The sequence below is a fragment of the Lissotriton vulgaris genome, chromosome 1_1 (assembly GCF_964263255.1).
Source record: "Lissotriton vulgaris chromosome 1_1, aLisVul1.2, whole genome shotgun sequence".
NCBI classification, from domain to species: Eukaryota; Metazoa; Chordata; class Amphibia; order Caudata; family Salamandridae; genus Lissotriton; species Lissotriton vulgaris.
Window position 1 is genome coordinate 210,050,089 of NC_141685.1, and position 21,469 is coordinate 210,071,557.

The 21,469-nt window shown below is 48.7% G+C and overlaps 1 protein-coding gene across 2 annotated transcripts in view; it reads right to left on the minus strand.

The window, feature by feature from the left end:
- ELOVL1 (ELOVL fatty acid elongase 1) overlaps positions 1-21,469 on the minus strand; it is a 136,261-nt gene that overhangs the window by 27,418 nt on the left and 87,374 nt on the right. The gene's annotated exons all lie outside the window — the stretch shown is intronic.

The following is a 21,469-nucleotide window of genomic DNA, read 5'->3' on the forward strand; positions in this document are numbered from 1 at the left end:
TATATAGCTCTTTTTTCCTCTCGCACCGTGCTCCAGCTAACCTTGCACTTCTCCCCTTCTTTTCTTCCCTGTTGCTACCCTATGTCGTATACATCCATTACGAAACTATTACATACTATTATTTACGCCTTCTCTTTACTTCCAGCTGCCACTACTTATAAACACTGTCATTTTACTACTTCTTCTTTATCACAGTTGCCACCCCCTGTGCACTACATATACATTTGCTAAATATTAACATTCTTTTATTTGCGCCTATCTCTTTATCTCTAGCTACCAGTACATAGCCTTCAATCTCTGTTATTCACTGCCATTTTACTACTCATATCTTCATAGTGTATGTGCAAAGCATTATGTAAAATAAATACTACAAAATAACATACACATTATTTTTTAATATGTTAATGTATTGCTATGTAACGTAATGCAAATTTACAAGTGTATGCATTTTAAATAATATACATGACAATGTTTACTTTTAAAACTATATAGCGCTTTTGCCCAAACATCTCTGCTGTACCTAACGTCTCCTGCTCCCTCCCCCCCCCCCTCCCTTTTCTTCACAGTTCGCATCACCGGTCCGTTACATGTACATTTACAAAGCATTAAATACTATTTTCGTTGAGCTGCTTTCCACTCCTAATTTCCACTACGGACTTATTCTATATAATACACCAACACTTTACATACAACTTTATTACTTTTGCACACAGCCTCGCATTTGGTAAAATATATGATAACTCTACAGTAGTAAACATATAACACCTTACTAGTCTATATATACTTGCAAATAATTATATCCCTTTTTTTGCACACCGCTCTTCTCCTCAAGCTACTATTCCTACCCTCCCCCCTTTCCAACACCCCTTTCGCTGCGAACTCTGTTCACTCTAAATTCCCACTTAATACTGCGCTTTTTTTACTCGCTCTCCGCTACAGCTAATCATTCCTATCCTCCCCACCCTCTCCTCATTCTTGTCGCCATGGCCTGTACACTCTATATTCATTTGCAAATATTTAAATATTATTTTTGTTGCGCCCGCTATTTACTCTCAAGTCCAATTACATGCTTTCTTCCCTGTCACGCTCTGCTGTTTTACAAATCGCTTTGCGGTGTATGTGCATTGCATTATGCAAATAAAAATACTGGAAATAACATTTAAGTATTGTTAGGTGATATAATGTATTTGTAATGCAAATATAAATACAAATGCGTTTTAAATAATATCCATGTATGTCTCCGCTTTTAACATTATTTTGCATCGTATTACTACACGCTTTTTGGCGCTTCGCTTTTGCTCTCCAGTTATTATATAAAACACCAAACTCCTCACATAGCATTAACTTACTGCTACAAAAAGCCTCACATATGCTCAAATAACATAAATCTGCAATAGTAAAAGCTCTTCTTTACTAACTGCTGTCACGCAACATTCTCTCTCTCCTACGATTCCGCTGCTAACACAATACGCTTTAGATTTGCACAAACTCACCAATTTTTCCCGAATATCTCTTTGCTTTAGCTAATCGTCCTTATTGTACTTCCATTTTCTGCCTTAAACATTTTATTGCATAGAATTAGTCCCTGCTTTTTTAACTATTCACTGTCATCCTCCAGTAATTAATAACACACCGGCTCCAAATACCACACTTATTTACTCCTACAAAAAGCCTCACATTTGCTCAAAATAATATAAGTTTGCAATAGTGAAGGCTGTTTTCTTTTACCAACTGTTACACAACACTGCCCCCTCCCCCTATCCTTATCCGCTGCCAACCCAGTTCGCTTTAAATGTACAAAACGTATCAATTCTTTCAAATTGCGCGACTTTCTGCAAAGCTCTGCGCTGCTATCTAATATTACTCGGCATACTCTCCCATTTGCTGTTAAATATTGTTTTCTAATTATGATATTTGACACACTTAATGCTACCACACTAAAAAACAGCCTCTCTCTTCACTTCACCCCGCACTTTGTTAAAGCCGTACTTCAATAAAACACCAGTTAAAGTCAAATGCGGCATAGTTATAATACAAAAAAATGCAATATTTGCCTTAAAACACAATCCCTTACAGGCAAATAGGCTGTGTTGCCTCATGCGTTACAATCAGTTTAGTAAAATAGGCCCGTATTTAATAATAAAAGTAAAGCGCCATATTAAGTCTACGTGCAATAACTTTCATATAGTAACACCTAAGTTACGCTGCTGGCAATTTGTCTTTTTTCACTCACCCTGACTTAGCTGCATTATGCACATTATGCGGCCAAACAATTGTGATATCTCCCTGCTGCCAGTCCGACCGTCTGGTGCCATTATATCAGGAATAGTGAGCACTAATTAAAGCAGCCTGCAGCTCACTCACGTAACACGGCTTGCTAACTTCCTGTCAGTTGCTGGCGGCCGGATATCATGTGACGCGGCATGCCACACATCCGGATGTTCATATATTCGATATATTGTAGCGTTGTGTAGCCTCCCAAAAAGCTGAACACGGGTGTTAACTGTTTGCTGCTGGGATTCAGGCGGTCAGCACCCACAGCAGTAAGAAAGCCACACCATAACGGCACAATGACAGGCTTCGTTATAAAATTGCATAACGTTACATTTCAATGCGATAATAAACATTATCTCACTAAAATGTGTAGGCGTCGCACGTGTTACAAAACGCTTTGCAAAACTATATGTGATGCAATATATTATGTATGTATATATAATGCAGCACAATATATATGTTAAACATCACAACTAATATTTAAAGTAATGCAATGTATATATAGAAAGCAGCTCAATATGTGTGTATACATGTGGAAAGCAAAGTTTCATCTTACCTCAGTTGATAAAATAAGCACTACTGCGTTGATTGGTAAAACCGGTGGCTATACACTATTTACGAAGGTTAGGTAGGAAACTGCAAAATCGGCGGCAGTGGCTCGCGCAGAATCAGTTTTTTAGGTGTATCTATATTACTTTGATATATTATGTTGTCAAAAAATCGAAAATAAACACGTTTTCCTATAAATGCATTTCTCTACCTACCAGCAATCAAGCAGTTGTTTTCCAGTCTCTGTCACCGTGTTCATATAGGGCAGTCGTAACTTATGTAAACTCATTAATTTTATTTTTGTTTAAATGTAAATCATTCCATGTCAAGCCGTGTGCTTCCAGCCTGCAGGCGGCTGCACCGCTCTGCGACCAGACGTTTGAAGCCCATGTTTTGGGCCAAGCAGAACACCATCACATTTAAAAACAGCCACGTGCATTGGAAATAAATAAAACAACAGAATGAGTCTTGTAACCCTAGAACTGGATGTACAGACGATTCAAGGGCTTCCAAGGGGTTTATAATCCTGCAGTGCCAGTCTAAATCTAGCTGTTATGAAGTGCAAATGCGTCATTCATGCTGAAGTAACCAGGGCCTTCCACACATTGGACACTGCGCTGCCTCACACAAACTGCGCTGCCTCACACACACACACACACTACGCTGCCTCACACACACACTACGCTGCCTCACACACACACTGCGCTGCCTCACACACACTGCGCTGCCTCACACACACTGCGCTGCCTCACACACACTGCGCTGCCTCACACACTGCGCTGCCTCACACACACTGCGCTGCCTCACACACACACACACTGCGCTGCCTCACACACACACACACACTGCGCTGCCTCACACACACACACACACTGCGCTGCCTCACACACACACACACTGCGCTGCCTCACACACACACACACTGCGCTGCCTCACACACACACACACTGCGCTGCCTCACACACACACTGCGCTGCCTCACACACACACTGCGCTGCCTCACACACACACTGCGCTGCCTCACACACACACTGCGCTGCCTCACACACACACTGCGCTGCCTCACACACACACTGCGCTGCCTCACACACACACTGCGCTGCCTCACACACACACTGCGCTGCCTCACACACACACTGCGCTGCCTCACACACACACTGCGCTGCCTCACACACACTGCGCTGCCTCACACACACTGCGCTGCCTCACACACACTGCGCTGCCTCACACACACACTGCGCTGCCTTACACACACACTGCGCTGCCTCACACACACTGTGCTGCCTCACACACACTGCACTGCCTCACACACATACTGCGCTGCCCTCCCTCACACACACTGCGCTGCCCTCCCTCACACACACTGCGCTGCCCTCCCTCACACACACTGCGCTGCCCTCCCTCACACACACTGCTCTGCCTCACACACTGCACTGCCTCACACACACACACTGCGCTGCCTCACACACACACACACACACACACACTGCGTTGCCTCACACACTGCGCTGTCACATAATTACCCAGCTCTCAATGCAACATACACTCCAAATACCACTCAGTGCCACATAATTATATGCTACATAGTTACACTGCACTCAATGCCATATACACTCCAAACAATACGACTCAGTGCCACAAAATTACATATTACATATTTACACTGCACTCCATGCAACATACACTCCAAATACTACTGAGTGCCACATAATTACACACCACATAATTACACTGCACTCAATGCAACATTCACTCCAAATCCCACTCAGTGCCACATAAGTACACTCTACTGAATGCAACATACACTCCCCATATTACCACTCACTGCCACGTAATTACACCCCATATAATTACTCTTCTCAATGCAACGTAAATACACTTCACATAATACCACTCAGTGCCGTATAATATGCTACATAATTACACTGCACTCAATGCAACATACACTCCAAATACCACTCAGTGCCACATAATTACTCTACTGAATACAACATACACTCCCCATATTACCACTCAGTGCCACGAATAACACCCCATATAATTACTCTTCTCAATGCAACGTAAATACACTTCACATAATACCACTCAGTGCCGTATAATTACACACCTCATACTTACACTACTCAATGCAACATAAATACACTCTATCTATCTAGCGCACTTACTCTATCTATCACCATCACTCTATCTATCTATCGCCATCACTCTATATATCTATCGCCTTCACTCTATCTATCACTTCGCCACAGTATCACTCAGCACCACCACAGCATCACTCATGGGAAATACAACATCACTAGGCGCTACCACAGCATCAATGAACACCACAGCATCACTCATTGCCACCACAATATCACTCAGCGCCACCACCGCATCAATCTGTGCAACCATTCAATAACTGGTTCAAATATGTTCTCTCAATGTTTCAAGCTTTATTACAAAAGTCATAAAAAGATGTTAATATTTCACTTCTGTTTCGTCAAAATAAAATACAATTAACATAATCTTCACAATTTTTTTTACAAAAGTTTAAGCTATTGCTATTATAAATTACAATAACTTTTATTTAAGTATTAATTATTAAAAAATGTAAAAGCCATTGTTATTTAAAATATCAATACATCTAAGTCACATAAATACAACACATATTGCATTACAAATGCTATAGGTGTCACATTTGCAAACGTTAGAACTATTGGCATTGTAAATGACAAAGCTATTAAATTTGCTATTTTCAAAACCAACACAAAAATAAAAAATGTGTCATTTACAATACCAATAGCTCAAACTTGCCTAATGCGAGACCTATTGCATTGCAAATGCTTGTCCTTTTAATTCTGCTGAGCGCGAAGGAAGAAAAGCAGCCAAGAATGGACCCGGTGACCTGAGCTGCAGCGAGAACTCACGGAAACTCCCCGGAAGATTAACAGAGAGGGGGTGGGAGAGAGGAAAGACTTGGTGGGTGGGTGGGGGGTGATTGGAGCGCCGCTGAGCGGTGATTAATTTACCAGGGTTTGTCGGTTCCAAGCTCCAGGAGGAATCTACTGAGAGAATATTTGGATTAAACCTCACCCAGTGTGAGCAGTGATCAGGCTGGTCGGGAGAGGGCAGTTAAAGCTCCCTCTATAACACGTCACCAGAGGGGGCTGTTCACCTGGTGGTCCCCAATATGTACTTCTAGTTAGTTCAGCTGTTCCACAGGAAAAGTTTTTTGTATTGCTAATAACTTAGGGCCCCGTTCTATTATGACCGGTGTATGCCTATGGGGTGTGCAGTATCTTGCAGGTATTTCGAGACTTTTAGTTCAATGCTCCACTGGCTATTTTCATATAGGTCAGGTTACAAGGGGGTCGTGCATTACTTAGATGACTTTATGGTGATGGGGCCAGCGGCTTCCGCAGACTGTGAGCATGCATTAGAACAGTTAGTGGCCATGTTTCATGAGTTCAAGATACCCCTGGCCCCTGGTAAGACGGTGGGCCCAGCGACATGTATGTCATTTTTAGGTATAGAAATTGACACAGTGGCGGGCGAGTGCAGGTTGCCCGTTGATAAGGTTCAGGCTTTTTCTAGGGCCATTGAGGCGGCATTGTCTTCTGCTAAGGTGACTCTACATCAGTTACAGGTACTAGTGGGCCAGCTGAATTTCGCCCTGAGAATCATTCCTATGGGGCGCCCTTTCTCGAGGTCAATTGCAAGAGCTATGGTAGGCCTGTCCCAGAAGCACCACAGGGTTCGCCTCAGGGCGGAGGTGAAGAATGACTTGAAGGTGTGGCTGAATTTCCTGACAAACTTTAATGGTTCTGTTGTCTGGCCGGCACCGGCGGTCTCTAGCAAAGAGCTAGGATTGTTCACGGATGCGGCGGGAAGCATTGGCTTTGGGGCAATCTTGGGCCCACGTTGGTGTGGGGCTGAGTGGCCACGTGAGTGGCATGAGAGTGGCCTGACTAGGAACATTGCATTCTTAGAATTGTTCCCGATCTTGGTAGCAGTGAGCATTTGGGCAGAGCACTTCAGGAACAGATGGGTGATCTTTTGGTCTGACAACATGGCTGTGGTGGAAGCTATTAACAGGCAAGGGGCTACATGTGCACACGTGTTGAGATTGCTGAAGCGGCTGGTGTTGGAGTGTTTGAGGTTGAATTTGACGTTCAGGGCGGCGCACATTCCGGGCGTTGACAACCACGCTGCTGATGCTTTGTCTCGTTCCAAGTTACAGGAGTTCAGGAAGTTCCACCCGGAAGCAGAGGGCGAGATGACAGTGTTTCCCCCATCACTGTGGAGGATTGGAGCCCCGCTCTAGCGGGGCTGGTAGGTGCCTCACTGAGTGACCGCACTCGGGCTGGGTATCAACAGTGTTTTTTAACTTACAGGTCCCTGGTCCAGGAGGCGGGCAACACAAATTGGTTCTCCGATAAGGCCATGTATTCTTTCTTGCAGCGAATCAGGGCAGGTCTCTCTCTTATGCTAGGGCTCATATTTCAGCAGTGGGGTTCTTTGCTAGATTGGCTGGTTCACACGATCCTGGGTCATCCTTTGTAGTTAAGAAGGCTTTAGCGGGTTGGGCCAGGCTGGAGGGACCCAGGCGGGATTGCAGACGCCCTTTAGATGTGAGTACTTTGGGGGACATCCTGGGGGTATTGCCTATGCTCTTCACCTCATCATATGAGGGCAGGCTCTTTGCAGCAGTGTTTTCCTTGGCATTTTATGGTGCCTTCCGCCTGGGCGAGATTGTAGGGTCTTCCCGTAACAATCAGGATGGGGGGATTCAGTTTAGGGACACGAGGATTGAGCGCGGGGACCTGGTGGTGATCCTTACGAAATCCAAGACCGACCAGGCGGGCAAGGGGGCTGTCATTCACCTGCGCCCCGCCCCCGGAGCCCCGGTATGTCCGGTGGCCTGCATGCAGGAGTACCTATCCTTACGCCCTAGTGGGGGGGGGGGGGGGAATGGGGGGGGGGGGGGGACAGCCTTGTTCATCCACGAGAGTGGGGAGTGCGTATCGCAGTTCCAATTCAAAGCAGTATTGCAGAAGGCCTTGACACATTTGGGTTTAGGGGGCGCGGGTTTCTCTTCCCATTCCTTCAGAATAGGGGCTGCAACTTTGGCTGCAGGAGCAGGGTTGACATCGGTGGCTGTGAAAAAGGTGGGCCGCTAGTCGTCCGATTGTTTTAAGCGTTACATTCGCCCTGAATTGCTTTGACAAACAGTTTTTGCCACGATTTTGCTTAACTTTTCTATTTCCTCTCTGATTAGTATGCCGGGAATGGTGGTGTGGGTGTTGGGTCACTCATTTGTGCGGCGGGCGGCTGAGCATCTGCGACGGCGCCGTCTGAGGAAACCACCGAGTTTGGCCGGGGCGGAATTTCTATGGCACGGTGTGGGAGGAATGCGCATCCGGCATCTGCGGCGGCTCGTGGAGGAGATTAAAGAACGCGAGGGACAGAAGTCCCCGGACCTAATCGTAATCCATCTGGGCGGCAACGACATGGTGGACCGTGGACGCTTGGCAGTCAAGGAGGCGCTCCTCGCGGAATTTTCTTGTCTTGGTCACACCTTCCCACAGGCCAGGATTGCTTGGTCATGTATGATTCCAAGGAAATGTTGGGGCACTGGCATCAGGGCTAGGGTTTTGAACATATCAGTGAGACGTCTGAACGGTGAGTTGGCAAAGCTGTGCTCAGCGAAGGGCCGCTTGCTGCACGTACCCCATAAGATGATTTCTGGCCCGGCTATGTTTCACCATGATGGAGTGCACTTGTCGGACATTGGCATGGACACATGGATTAATGGAATCTGGTCTTTTGTGCTACATCTGCTGGAAGGGGGGAAGGGCGCCGGACCTATGGCCCCTAGTCGCCCTTGTGGCGGAAAAGACATTGGAACACTGATCTTGATAGATGGCATAGACGGGAGTCCACCTTGAGCACTCCCTTAGGCCAGCACTGAGGGGAGAGAGGGTAAGCTCTTCACAGGGGGATGGAGACCACCGGTTGGGGAGGCTAGGGCGACAGGTACGAGCCTCCTGGGTCCCTGGTCAACCTGGTGGAGGAGTGGTGGTGCCCTGGAAATGGCGGACAAGGTTACGAGGGCTGGGGCCCATCACTCTATGACGCAGGTGGGTTGCACCTCGCGTGGGCATCGCTTCCTGGGGAGAGCCTAGCCAGAGGGCCTCTTGGTGCTGGGGGGATAATGTCATTGTGTGATTATTAAAAATGATAATGTACAGTTTTTAATTTTGTGTTCCGATTTGCAAGTTTTAATAATTTTTAATAATTATGCATCGTCATGTTTATGTTGTGTTGATATTAAACATGGCCGTTTTTTGACACCCACCTAAATCTCAAGTTTTAATTATTGGGTGGGTGATGGAAGGGCGTGGAGCATGCTGGGGGATCCGGTCCCTATAAGAACAGTGTACACTCTAGGCAACAATTGACAAAAGAGGCCATTTGCTCAAAATGACAAAGATCCGAAGGTGCTAAACATACTACCTGCACCCTTCACACTGTGGTGAATACTTTACTGATAGCACTTCTTGTGCAGCAAAACAAGCAAGCGTATATAGGTTAGTACCTGGTGTACACACACTATCCAGTGACATACAAATTATACTGACAATTTGCTCTAATAACTAAAGGCAGCTTACAAAAGTTAGTATCTACAATCTCTCTCCTATTGGAAATTTTTTCTGCAGAAACAAAGATCTGGGGAGCATAATAAACACAAGCCAATGGTCACCTTCACAGAGAGTTACTTCTTGAATGCAAACATTTATAAGGTGTTCAATACCTCTACACAGCAATGGTGCATTAGGAGCACAAACGTTTTGTAATGCAAATGCTACTTACCAGTATGCATCTGTTCTTGGCATGTAGGGCTGCTGACATTCATATCTGTGCATAGATCGCCGCCTAGTGTTGGGTCCGGATGATTGCACATTGTTGTCCTGGAAGAGTCTTCGAAGTATCACGAGATAGGTGGCTCCTCCCCTGGACTACAGTGCGCATGGGCATCGCCTCCATCCCCAGATTGTTTTTAGCCATTGGCAGAGATGGAGTGAAGAATGTGAGTGATGACCATGCTATGAGCATATGTATGTATATGATATAATTCTGCAGCTGCTACAGGCGCCGGGGAGGAGGGTGGGCGATATGAATGTCAGCAGCCCTACATGCCAAGAACAGATGCATACTGGTAAGTAGCATTTGCAGTTCGAGGCATGTGGGCTGCTGAATTCATATCTGTGCATAGAATACGTAGCAGTCCCTCCATTAACGGCGGCCGCCCGTGCCAGCTGCAGCAGTCTGAAAAAGCGTTTTTAGAACAGCCTGACCAACAGCTGCCTGCTGTTTGGAATGTACGTCTACACAGTAGTGTTTAGTGAAAGTATGTGTGGTAGACCATGTGGCTGCTCTACAGATATCTTCTAAGGGAATGTTACCTAGGAAAGCCATAGAGGCCCCCAACTTCCTGGTGGAGTGGGCCCTTGGTGGGATAGTGAGAGTGCGCTTAGCTTTAGCGTAACAGATCTGAATGCACTTTACTATCCACCTAGCAATCCCCGCTTTGGAGATTGCGTTTCCCTTGTGGTGAGTAGCAAAAGCAACAAAAAGTCGTTTGGTTTTGCGGAAATCTTTCGTCCTGTCTACGTAATACATCAAGGCCCTCTTAACATCAAGGGTGTGGAGCATGCGCTCCGCCAGCGTCTCTGGGTTTTGGAAAAACACTGGCAATTCGATCGTCTGGTTAATGTGGAATTGTGATACCACCTTGGGCAGGAATTTAGGGTTAGTGCGGAGCACCACCCTGTTAGCATGTACCTGGAAGAAAGGTTCTTGGATGGTGAGCGCCTGCAGCTCGCTAACCCTCCTAAGCGATGTAATCGCTACTAAGAACGCAACCTTCCAAGTCAGAAACTGAAGCTCACAAGAGTGCAGTGGCTCAAAGGGAGGACCCATCAGCCTCGTAAGAACCACATTGAGGTTCCATTCTGGAGCTGGTGGGGTCCTTGGTGGAATGACCCTCTTGAGCCCTTCCAGAAAGGCCTTGATAGCAGGGACCTTAAAGAGTGACAGGTGCTGCCTATTCTGGAGGTATGCTGCCATAGCAGACAGGTGAATACGGATGGAAGAGTACGCTAGATTGCATTGATACAGGTGGAAAAGGTAACAGATGATATTCTGAATGGAAGCATCTAGCGGGTCAATATTGTGGTTAGCACAGTAGATGACAAACCCCTTCCATTTAGCCGCATAACAAGCTCTAGTAGTGGGCTTCCTTGCCTCCCGAATGATGTCCATGCAATCGGGAGGTAGATTGAGGTAGCCAAACTCTAGGACTTCAGGAGCCAGATCGCCAGGTTGAGCTGTTGCGGATCTGGGTGCTGAATGTCGCCATGGCTCTGCGTCAGAAGGCTGGGAGTGAGATGAAGCCTCTGATGCGGTACCACGGAGAGTTCCAGAAACGTGGTGTACCATGGTTGGCGAGCCCACGTTGGAGCAACCAGGATGAGCGTCATCGAGTGCTACCTGAGCTTGCGTGCCACCAGCGGTATCAGAGGTGCTGGGGGAAAAGCGTACGCAAATCTGCCTGACCAGTTCATCCACATCGCATTGCCCTGTGATTGCGGGTGTGGGAACCTGGCGGCGAAGCTTTGGCATTTTGCGTTCTCCTTTGTGGCAAAGAGGTCTATCTCTGGATGACCCCACCTTTGGAAGTACGGTTGGAGTACCGATGGATGTATCTCCCACTCGTGCATCTGATGGCTGTGCCTGCTGAGCAGATCCGCCATTTGATTGTCCTTGCCCGGGAGATGCTCTGCCATGAGGAAGATGTTCCTCTGAATGGCCCACTTCCACATGCTCTGAGCCAGATGAGACAGCTGTGGAGAGTGTGTGCCTCCCTGCTTCTGGATGTAGTACATGGCCGTCATGTTGTCCGTCTGGATCAACACGACCTTGTTGCACAGATGTACTTTGAACGCCTTTAAGGCCATGAAGATTGCCATCAGTTCCAACACATTGATGTGCATCTTCCTTTGCTGTAGTGTCCATAGTCCCTGCACCGTGTAGTGGAGTACATGCGCTCCCCAACCCTGGAGAGAAGCGTCCGTCGTCAGGACAATCTGTGGGACAGGCTCTTGGAATGGTCGGCCTTTGCAAAGGTTTTGTGGATTCCACCAATGCAGAGAGTTGTATGCCCGACCGCTCACCAACACTAGGTCTGTCAGTTGCCCATGAGCCTAAGTCCACTGACGTGCTAGGCACTCCTGAAGCGGACGCATATGTAGTCTCGCGTGCGGGACAATGGAGATGCAGGAGGCCATCATGCCTATCAACTGCATGAACACCTTCGCCGGAAGCGAGTGCTGGGGTCTGAATCGTTGGATCAGCGCCTGGATACTGGCGATTCTCACTGAATTTGGCTGCGCAGTGGCTGCCAGAGTGTTGATTGTCGCGCCCAAATACTGTCGCACGTGGGCGGGCTGGAGATGGGACTTGGGGTAGTTCAGAGAGAAACCCAGATCGTGCAGGAGATGAATGGTGCGTGACACGTGGTCTACGCACTGTCGTTCCGTCCTTGCCTGAATGAGCCAGTCGTCCAGGTAAGGAAAGACGTGGACGTTTTGGCGACGGAGATGCGCCGCCACAGTCGCTAGGCACTTCGTAAATACCCTTGGCGCCGTGGTGACCCCGAACGGCAGGACCTTGAACTGGTAATGCTGGTCTAAGATCGTGAATCTGAGATACTTTCTGTGGGAAGGATGTAGGGGGATATGAAAATAGGCATCTTTCAGATCCAGCGTAGCCAGAAAATCCCCCTGCTGAAGCAGGGGAAGCACTTGCTGCAACGTGAGCATATGGAAGTGCTCCGAGAGTATGTACCAGTTTAGGGGCCTGAGGTCCAGGATGGGCCTGAGGGATCCGTCCTTCTTGGGAATCAGGAAATACAGGGAGTAAACCCCTGTTCCCCGCTCTCGCAATGGAACGAGCTCTATTGCCCCTTTTTGCAGCATGACTAGAACTTCCTGCTGCAACAAGGTCAAATGCTCGCCTGACATAGGACGGCTTCTTGGGGGTATGTCCGGTGGAATGGAAGTAAGCTCTAGACAATACCCGTACTGGATAAGGGACCTCACCCACCTGTCCGTGGTGATGGTCTTCCACGCCGGCAGGAACTGCTGGAGTCTCCCCCCAACCGGTGTTGTATGGTCGGGGGGCAGTGACAAGACGTCACTGCTTGTTGGTGGTGGTGGACCTGGAGCTATTGTTTCCACGTCCCCTGCCCTTGACATTATTGCCTCTGTAACCACCTCTACCCTTGTTGTTGTACGGGGTCTGGGTGTTACTTTTGTAATACTGTGTGGATTGGGTTGCCTGCCCCCTTGAGGTGCCTCTGGAGTTTGAGCGGCGAAAGGAACCACTCCGAAACTGCTGACTTTGTAAAGCCCCCATTGATTTGGCAGTTTCCGTATCTTTTTTCATTTTCTCCAGGGTGGCATCCACCTCAGGTCCAAACAGGTGGTCAGGATTCACTGTTTGATTCAGTATTGTAGTTTGGATGTCAGGTTTGAACCCTGAAATTCGAAGCCAGGCATGTCGTCTAAGCAACACACTGGTATTGATAGCCCTGGAGGCTGTTTCAGCCACATCCAGGGCACATTTGATGGATGCATTTGTAATGAGTTTTCCTTCCTGAATTAGCATCTCTCCTGCCTCCTTGTATTGGTCAGGCAAGTGTTGCAGTATGGCTTCTAAGGTGTCATAATGGGCCCTATCATAACGTGCAAGCAGGGCTTGGGTGTTAGAGATCCTCCAGATATTAGCTGCCTGTGCAGCAATCCGCTTGCCAGAGGCCTCGAAAATCTTGGACTCTTTGTCTGGGGGAGGAGCGTCACCAGTAGTTTGAGAGTTCGCCCTCTTCCTAGCGTTGGAAACAACCAAGGAGTCCAGTGGCAAGTGTCCCCTGATATATGTCGGATCCGTGGGCGCTGCCTTATATTTCCTGTCGATGCGAGGGTTGACCACACGCGCCCGTGTGGGCTCCTTGAACACCTCCGTTGCATGTTTAAGCACACCTTTGAGCATCGGCAGCGTCTTGACTGTCTTTTCAGCTACAGAGAAGGTGTTGAATAAGAAGTCCACATCCACGGGGTCCAAGTGCAGCTCGACGTCGTGGTTAGCCGCAGCTCGCTCGATCAGAGCATTAAAGGCTGCCGAGTCCTCCGTCGGGGACGTCTTGGCCGCAAAGAGTTGCGTGTCCTGACCCGATTGCGGGTCCTCTGTGTCGCCTCCGGCGGACCAAGGCTCCCGCTCCTCCTCCGGATCCGAGTACGCCGGATAGGTATACTCGGCATCGGCTTCGTCCGCATCGCCTGCGGGGGAATGCGTCGGCGAGTGTCCCAGGGCTTGTGGGGACACAGGTTCCACCAGAGTCGAAGAGTCTGCAGAGTCCCTTTTGTTTTTGAGAGGGATTTTGAAATGCTCCAACGCCGGCTCCGTCGTGATCTTCCTCTTGAGGAGAGACAGTTTTCCGGTGTTGGCGTCGATGATTACCTCACGACGTTCCTCTTCAGCAAGCGGCTGGAGCCGAAGCTTCGACGCCACCAAGGTAGCTTTCGGCGTCAATATCTCCTTCGAGGGTCCGCCCTGTTTCGACGCAAAGGCCTTCGACGCCGACTTGGGTGGCAGGGTGAAACGGATAGGCGTTTGCCCTTTCGCAGGCTTAGGCGGGAGCTTAGGCGTCACAGCGTCCTGAGCGGGAACCACACTGTCCTTTCGGATCCGCTGCAGGGATTCCGCTACCTTCATAGTCAAGGCCGGAGAGGGCTTGACCGGTCCGAGCGACCCCCCGTCGTCGAGAGCCTGATCGCCGGCAGCCACCTTCTTCGGAGCCGACGCCCCATGGCTATGAGCGTCGTCGCCCTGACGCTTCCTTGGAGCCTTTTTCGGGTCCGCGACCCCTTTCGGAACCGACGCAGCCGCGTCGGACGATTTCACCTTCGGCACCGACCCCGAGGGCTTCGGGTCGGCCATCTTGGCGTGGCTCTTAGAGTCGGCCATTTTGACTTTTTTGGAAGTTGACGCCTCCAGAACCTTCTTGACCAGCTCAACTTTCGCTTTCGCATCCGAGGGTGCGGGACCAGACGGCTTCACTTTCGTTTTCTTTGACGTAAGTGATGGTTCACAAATGTCCGTGACCGGGCCCGAAGGCGGGGACGTAGGACTCATAGTTAGATCTTGGGTAAGGCCCGAAGGCGATCCCTCGACCTGGGCCGTATGAAGGGGACTAGCCCCTGAGTCTGGTTGGGGATGCTCCTCTTCCGAGCTATCTCCCATCGTGGCAAAAGCCTGATCGTCGTCCCCTACCTCGTCGGTGACTTCTTCAAAGTTCTCCTCACCCGCGTCGTAGGTCTCCCCCTCGGATGCGGGATTAGAGTCCGAACCTTGCACGTCTTCTTCCTCGACAGATTCTTGAAAAATGTCATCTGGTGGGGGCGCCGTAGCCGATAACTTAGCCTGGAGTCTATGGGCTCGACGGATCTTCACAGTCTTCTTGCTCCGGAACTTCGAACACGCCATGCAGGTGTCTTCGCGGTGATCCGGTGACAAGCAGGTATTGCACACAGGGTGCACATCGAGGTGTGAGTATTTAGAGTTACACACCGGGCACTTCTTAAACGGAGTCCGCTCCATAGCAAGAGTGTAGTGTAGGCCCGTCCGCGCCGAAAGCACGTGGAAGGGCAGTAAGAGATCGGGGCTGAGAGTCAGAAAGAAACCCGAACGCAACTATACCGACGCCCAGCCTAAAGACCTTTTGGTCTCGAGTAGAAGTTGAACAACTATCGGTCCCGACAGAGGGAACCGAAACACATCCGAACCCAATGGCGGAAAAAAACAATCTGGGGATGGAGGCGATGCCCATGCGCACTGTAGTCCAGGGGAGGAGCCACCTATCTCGTGATACTTCGAAGACTCTTCCAGGACAACAATGTGCAATCATCCGGACCCAACACTAGGTGGCGATCTATGCACAGATATGAATTCAGCAGCCCACATGCCTCGAACACATTTACACCCATTAGCTGCACCGAAGCTGTACAAAATTATGTAGAATATGCCTCAATGTAAACTGTAAAAGAAACTTGAACACTCACTGGATGAGGCCATCAGTGACGTCACCTGCTGACATATCACCACTGATGTCATGTGAGATCATAAGCAGTGCATGGCGGGGCCACAAGCTATAGTTAGTGCTGCTAACTATAACTGGTGAATGCTTTTTTTTTTTTACTTCAAACCGTTAACAGTGTCACTGAGAAATTTCACCTATGTTACTTTAAAACTTTTTTTTCAGTAAAAAAAAATCTCTAGGTTATATATATATATATATATACCTGTTTAGCTTCCTACATTTCTCCCGACTGCTTCCACCTCACTGGGTCGGTGCCGGACAAGACTGACAAAGGACCCGTACGTAAACAAAAGCAGTTGTGCTGCTGCGCAAGAAGATGCCCACACACCTCGATGTTCTTCATCAATAAAGTTTATTTAGGGTGACTTGTTTCAACCTCCTGGGTTGTGGCTTTGACAAAGACCCAGGAGGTCGAAACGCATCAGCTCAAAATAAACTTTATTGCAGAAGAATATAGAGTGCGGGCGTCTTCTTGCACGGCATCGCAAATACTTTTGATTAATATCTCTATATCTCTCTATATATATCTATGTATCTATATATATCAAACGCACACATACCTATACATATCTCCGGACAGCAACTAACAAGACTGCCTGCCCATGCAGTCACAGTCTAAAGCAGTCCGACAGGACAGGACCACTGTAAAGGGCTGCCCAAGAAGCACTTCGAAAAACAACGTGTATTCCATGCTGTCTGGCCCATCTGGGGAGGCATGAGGAGCCTAACAGGAGAGTTTTTCCCCTTCTTCGGTCTTGGTTTTAACAGCACAGTTGTCAAACAGACCTATTGCTAACAATGTATAGAGACATGGCTTTGGGCCCACTCTGATCGGTTATTGGCTTTCTTCGCGGAGCCTCTTTCAGCCATTGGCTTGTGACTTTGTCAATCAGGTCTTGGCTTAGGCCAGTGGAGTATTCATCTCATCTAACGCTATTATTGCACTTTTAGGTGGAACCTACCCTCTCCACTCGAATGGATGAAATCACAGGCAGCCCCTATAATGGCGGCCCTATTTGCAGAGCGAATGAGTGTGGGTTTTTTGTTGCAGGAGCCGTCCAGTTGCGACACCATTAAGCAGAAAATTCTCATTCAATTCCAAGTGCACAACAGCGGAAGAGAGCGCAGCAGGTCCCACAGGATCGGACGCATCGATCGAGAGAGGAACCTGCCCAGCCAGTTCCACCCAGAAAGTCTGCTCTGAGGCAGGCACGTGGGATTACTCCTCACTCTGAAAAAATGGCAACAAGGAGGGCGAAGTGTCTTTAGGACTCGCCTAGCAGAAAGCACAAGCTGCCAGTGGGAAGAAAGACCTTTTGTTAGCTTACAGTGGGCTTAGACCCCGCCCACTGCTTACCATTTGGTGGCTCAATTGTCACAAGTGTCTTTGCTTTAAATGTATCAGCTTGTGTGGGAATTATTTCCTCTTCCGGTTAGTCCCTCACCAGGAGCATGAACGCATTACTATTAGTCCTCCACTGCCCACTTTTGAATAACGACTTTTTATACGTTTTCCTTATGCACTCCACAAGAGTGCATGGATTTTCCAGCAGTTTCTCCTGTGTCTGCTCTTTCGTCCTGTGCAGCGCTCAGTTTTGCTCTCGCAAGCATGCTTTTCCTCAGTGCCTACATTGCGTGCTTCTCCACGCATTGCTTTCTCGCCGGTGTGCTCCTCCAGAACAGCTTCCGGTTCTTCTCTCCTAGCCCATGTGCTTGTTTCCCCGTGCTCCACGTTCCCCTCATGCGCGTTGCTTCCCTCTGACCAGATCTAGCTTTCCCCACCCACGCCCTCCAAGTTGCTTTCACCTCCCAGGCCTCCATGTTGTTTCTTTGCTCGTGTCGCTTTCTTCCCCACAAGCACTGTTGCTTCCATACACCTGTGCCCGCTGTGTTCTCAACTCCCACCTAAAAAAAAACTGTTGCACTACTTAAAAAAAAAAATTGTAGGCGCGCGCCTACAAAATGATGTTGGTGGACAAAGCCTTTTTTGGTTTACTCTTTAGCCATGCTGTGCAGCATCGCTATAATTCATTGTCAAAGCCAATAGGTCCCCAAAGGCGCAATCTATTGACTTTCCCAATGCTTGTTTTCAACAGACTCTTGGAGAAGTGTGGCTCACTGGTTAGAGCAGGCAGACCCTGAAGCAGAGGTCAGACCCGGGACCAGGGTTCAATTCCCGACGCGGCAGGGTCTTGAGCTCAAATGTCCATGGACTCGATAATTCTCGCTTCGGTGCCTGACCTAATCATGGGTTCACACTCTGCAACTCTGGGCATTAAGTTTGCTTAATCTCCACAACGGCCCCCCGCGGCGGGATGCCTGGCTTTCACCTTCGGGATGCCCTGTAGGGGCTATCTCACAGGGAAAAACCAGGACGGGTTCCCAAGGCAAGCGCGGAGATACCCCTTCGGGGGTCGATTCGGGCGCTATATAAGAATATAATAATAATAATAATAATAATAATAATAATAATTCAGACACTAGTGCTTCGAAAACTAGGTAGGTATAGCCCCAGAATTAGAAATGCAACAGACGTAAAAGACCCATTACCCTATTGCCGTATCACAGCTTATTAGTTTAACCAGACCACTGATGCAGGAGACTTATGCCTCGCCGATGACGAGATACATATGCAAAGCGCTGACTGCCAGAGACGCATGTAGCGCTTGTATGGAACGCAACTCAGGCAGCGCTTGCATGGCACAAGATCCAGGCGCGTTCTGAAGGAGCGACACAAATGCTGGGCTCTGATGTCACAATAAACAGCACTGCTCTGACTCGGACAAACAGGACCCAGACAGACAGCAGCGCTCTGACTGCAAGACACTAGCAGGGCTTTGAGGGTGAAAAACATGCAATGCTCTGATGGCGCACGATGCATGCAACGTGCACACGACACATGCAGCAGTTTGATGACGCATGCAGGGCTCTGATGCAGAGCGAAACATGCAGGGCTCTGACAGCGAGAGACTCGGGTAGGCCTCTGAAGGCGCAAGACATGCAGCACTGATAGACTCATGCAGCGCTCTGATGGGGAGACATGCAGTGCTCAGACACGGTTGACACATGCAGCGCTCTGATGGTGAGACATGCATCACTGATACTCATGCAGCGCTCTGATGGGGAGACATGCAGTGCTCAGACACGGTTGACACATGCAGCGCTCTGATGGCACACAACATATGAAGCAGTTTGATGACACATGCAGCGCTCTGATGGTGAGACATGCATCACTAATAGACTCATGGAGCGCTCTGATGGTGAGACATGCATCACACTAGACTCATGCAGCGCTCTGATGGTGAGACATGCATCACTGATAGACTCATGGAGCGCTCTGATGTGAGACATGCATCACTGATAGACTCATGCAGCGCTCTGATGGGGAGACATGCATCACGGATAGACTCATGGAGCGCACTCATGGTGAGACATGCATCATTGATAGACTCATGGAGCGCTCTGATGGTGAGACATGCATCACTGATACTCATGCAGCGCTCTGATGGGGAGACATGCAGTGCTCAGACACGGTTGACACATGCAGCGCTCTGATGGTACACAACATATGAAGCAGTTTGATGACACATGCAGCGCTCTGATGGTGAGACATGCATCACTGATAGACTCATGCAGCGCTCTGATGGGGAGACATGCATCACTGATAGACTCATGGAGCGCTCTGATGTGAGACATGCATCACTGATAGACTCATGCAGCGCTCTGATGGGGAGACATGCCGCTCGGATGGTGAGACATGCATCACTGATAGACTCATGCAGCGCTCTGATGGTGAGACATGCATCACTGATAGACTCATGGAGCGCTCTGATGTGAGACATGCATCACTGATCGACTCATGCAGGGCTCTGATGGGGAGACATGCATCACGCATAGACTCATGGAGCGCTCTCATGGTGAGACATGCATCATTGATAGACTCATGGAGCGCTCTGATGGTGAGACATGCATCACTGATAGACTCATGCAGTGCTCTGATGGGGAGACATGCATGTTAAAGATTAGACTGCAAACGTCAACATTATCGGCGCCATCTTGCCCCTTTCAAGCTCATTCGTGCACGTAGGCGGCAGCCATTTTAGGCACCATGACCTTTCTACCCCTCGCTGATAGCCAGCGCGTCTCTCTCTCTCCTAACCTCGCAGGCATCCCCCGCACGCTGACCGGGGTAGGGAATTCAACTGTAAAATATATGTGGGAACGGGTCTGAGGGGGAGATTACGAGGATGTTCTTTCATATATCAAAGTGTTGCAAGAATGTGTTACGTGCAATAAAGATCATAAACCTGAGTATAAGAGGCCAGGCCTCAGAGATGCAGGTAGAGCACCTCGTGACGATACTTGCTGTCTGAATTGATGTGTTCTCCTCCGGAGAGAATAAACCCTTGTTTCCTGCCTTTCAGTCTCCAGCGCCTGCTTCTTCATTGAGTAAATATTGGTGGGTCATAGAGGCGATACCGCCGGGCAACACAAAAAGGGTCTTTGGTCACTGGTTGTCTTCGACCCCTTTTACATGCAGTGCTCAGACACGGTTGGCACATGCAGCGCTCTGATGGCACACAACATATGAAGCAGTTTGATGACACATGCAGCGCTCTGGTGAGACATGCATCACTGATACTCATGCAGCGCTCTGATGGGGAGACATGCATCACTGATAGACTCATGCAGCGCTCTGATGGTGAGACATGCAGCACTGAGACTCATGCAGCGCTCTGATGTCGAGACACACTGTATTCAAACACGTTTGGCATGCAGCGCTCTGATTTCACCAGACCTGCTGGATTCTGATGTCACAAGACCTATGCAGCAGCCTGGCTGTGAAATACACATGCAGTGCTTGGATTTTGCAAGATACATTTGTCCGGCACTACTATCCATACGGAGAGCGCTCCTACGGCCGCCACTGAACGGAGAACAAACCAGGACTTGCAGATCCGCCTTAATAACATGCTTAGGAGGCTCGACAGTACAACTGGCATGCAAGGCAACAAAGTTCTTGAGCTTAGCTGCAAATGAACCAGAAAAGAGCGACAGACAACTCGACCCGGCTGGGCCCGCACGGTGATAAAGCGCAATTGAACACTCCGCAGTCCACTTGTTATACATTCCGAGCGATCACGTGCCTAGCCTGCCCGCGCACCGCTTAAGCAGGACCCCGCCAGAAGCAAGGCGGGCCACCAACAAGACTGCAGGAATCCATTGGATATTGCTTTAACTAGGTTTTATTATACATTTTAATAAGAGTCAAACCGACCACCAAATTGGTGTATTTGCTCGTGAATTTTATGTGCATTAGCGGTCGAGCCGTTCTTTCATGATTTAAACTAAATCAAATAAAAGTAATTTAATTCATTAAAAAAAATGTAACGCAAGATACATGCAACACTCACTCCCATGCTGAGACGGAGGTAAAACAAACCCTGC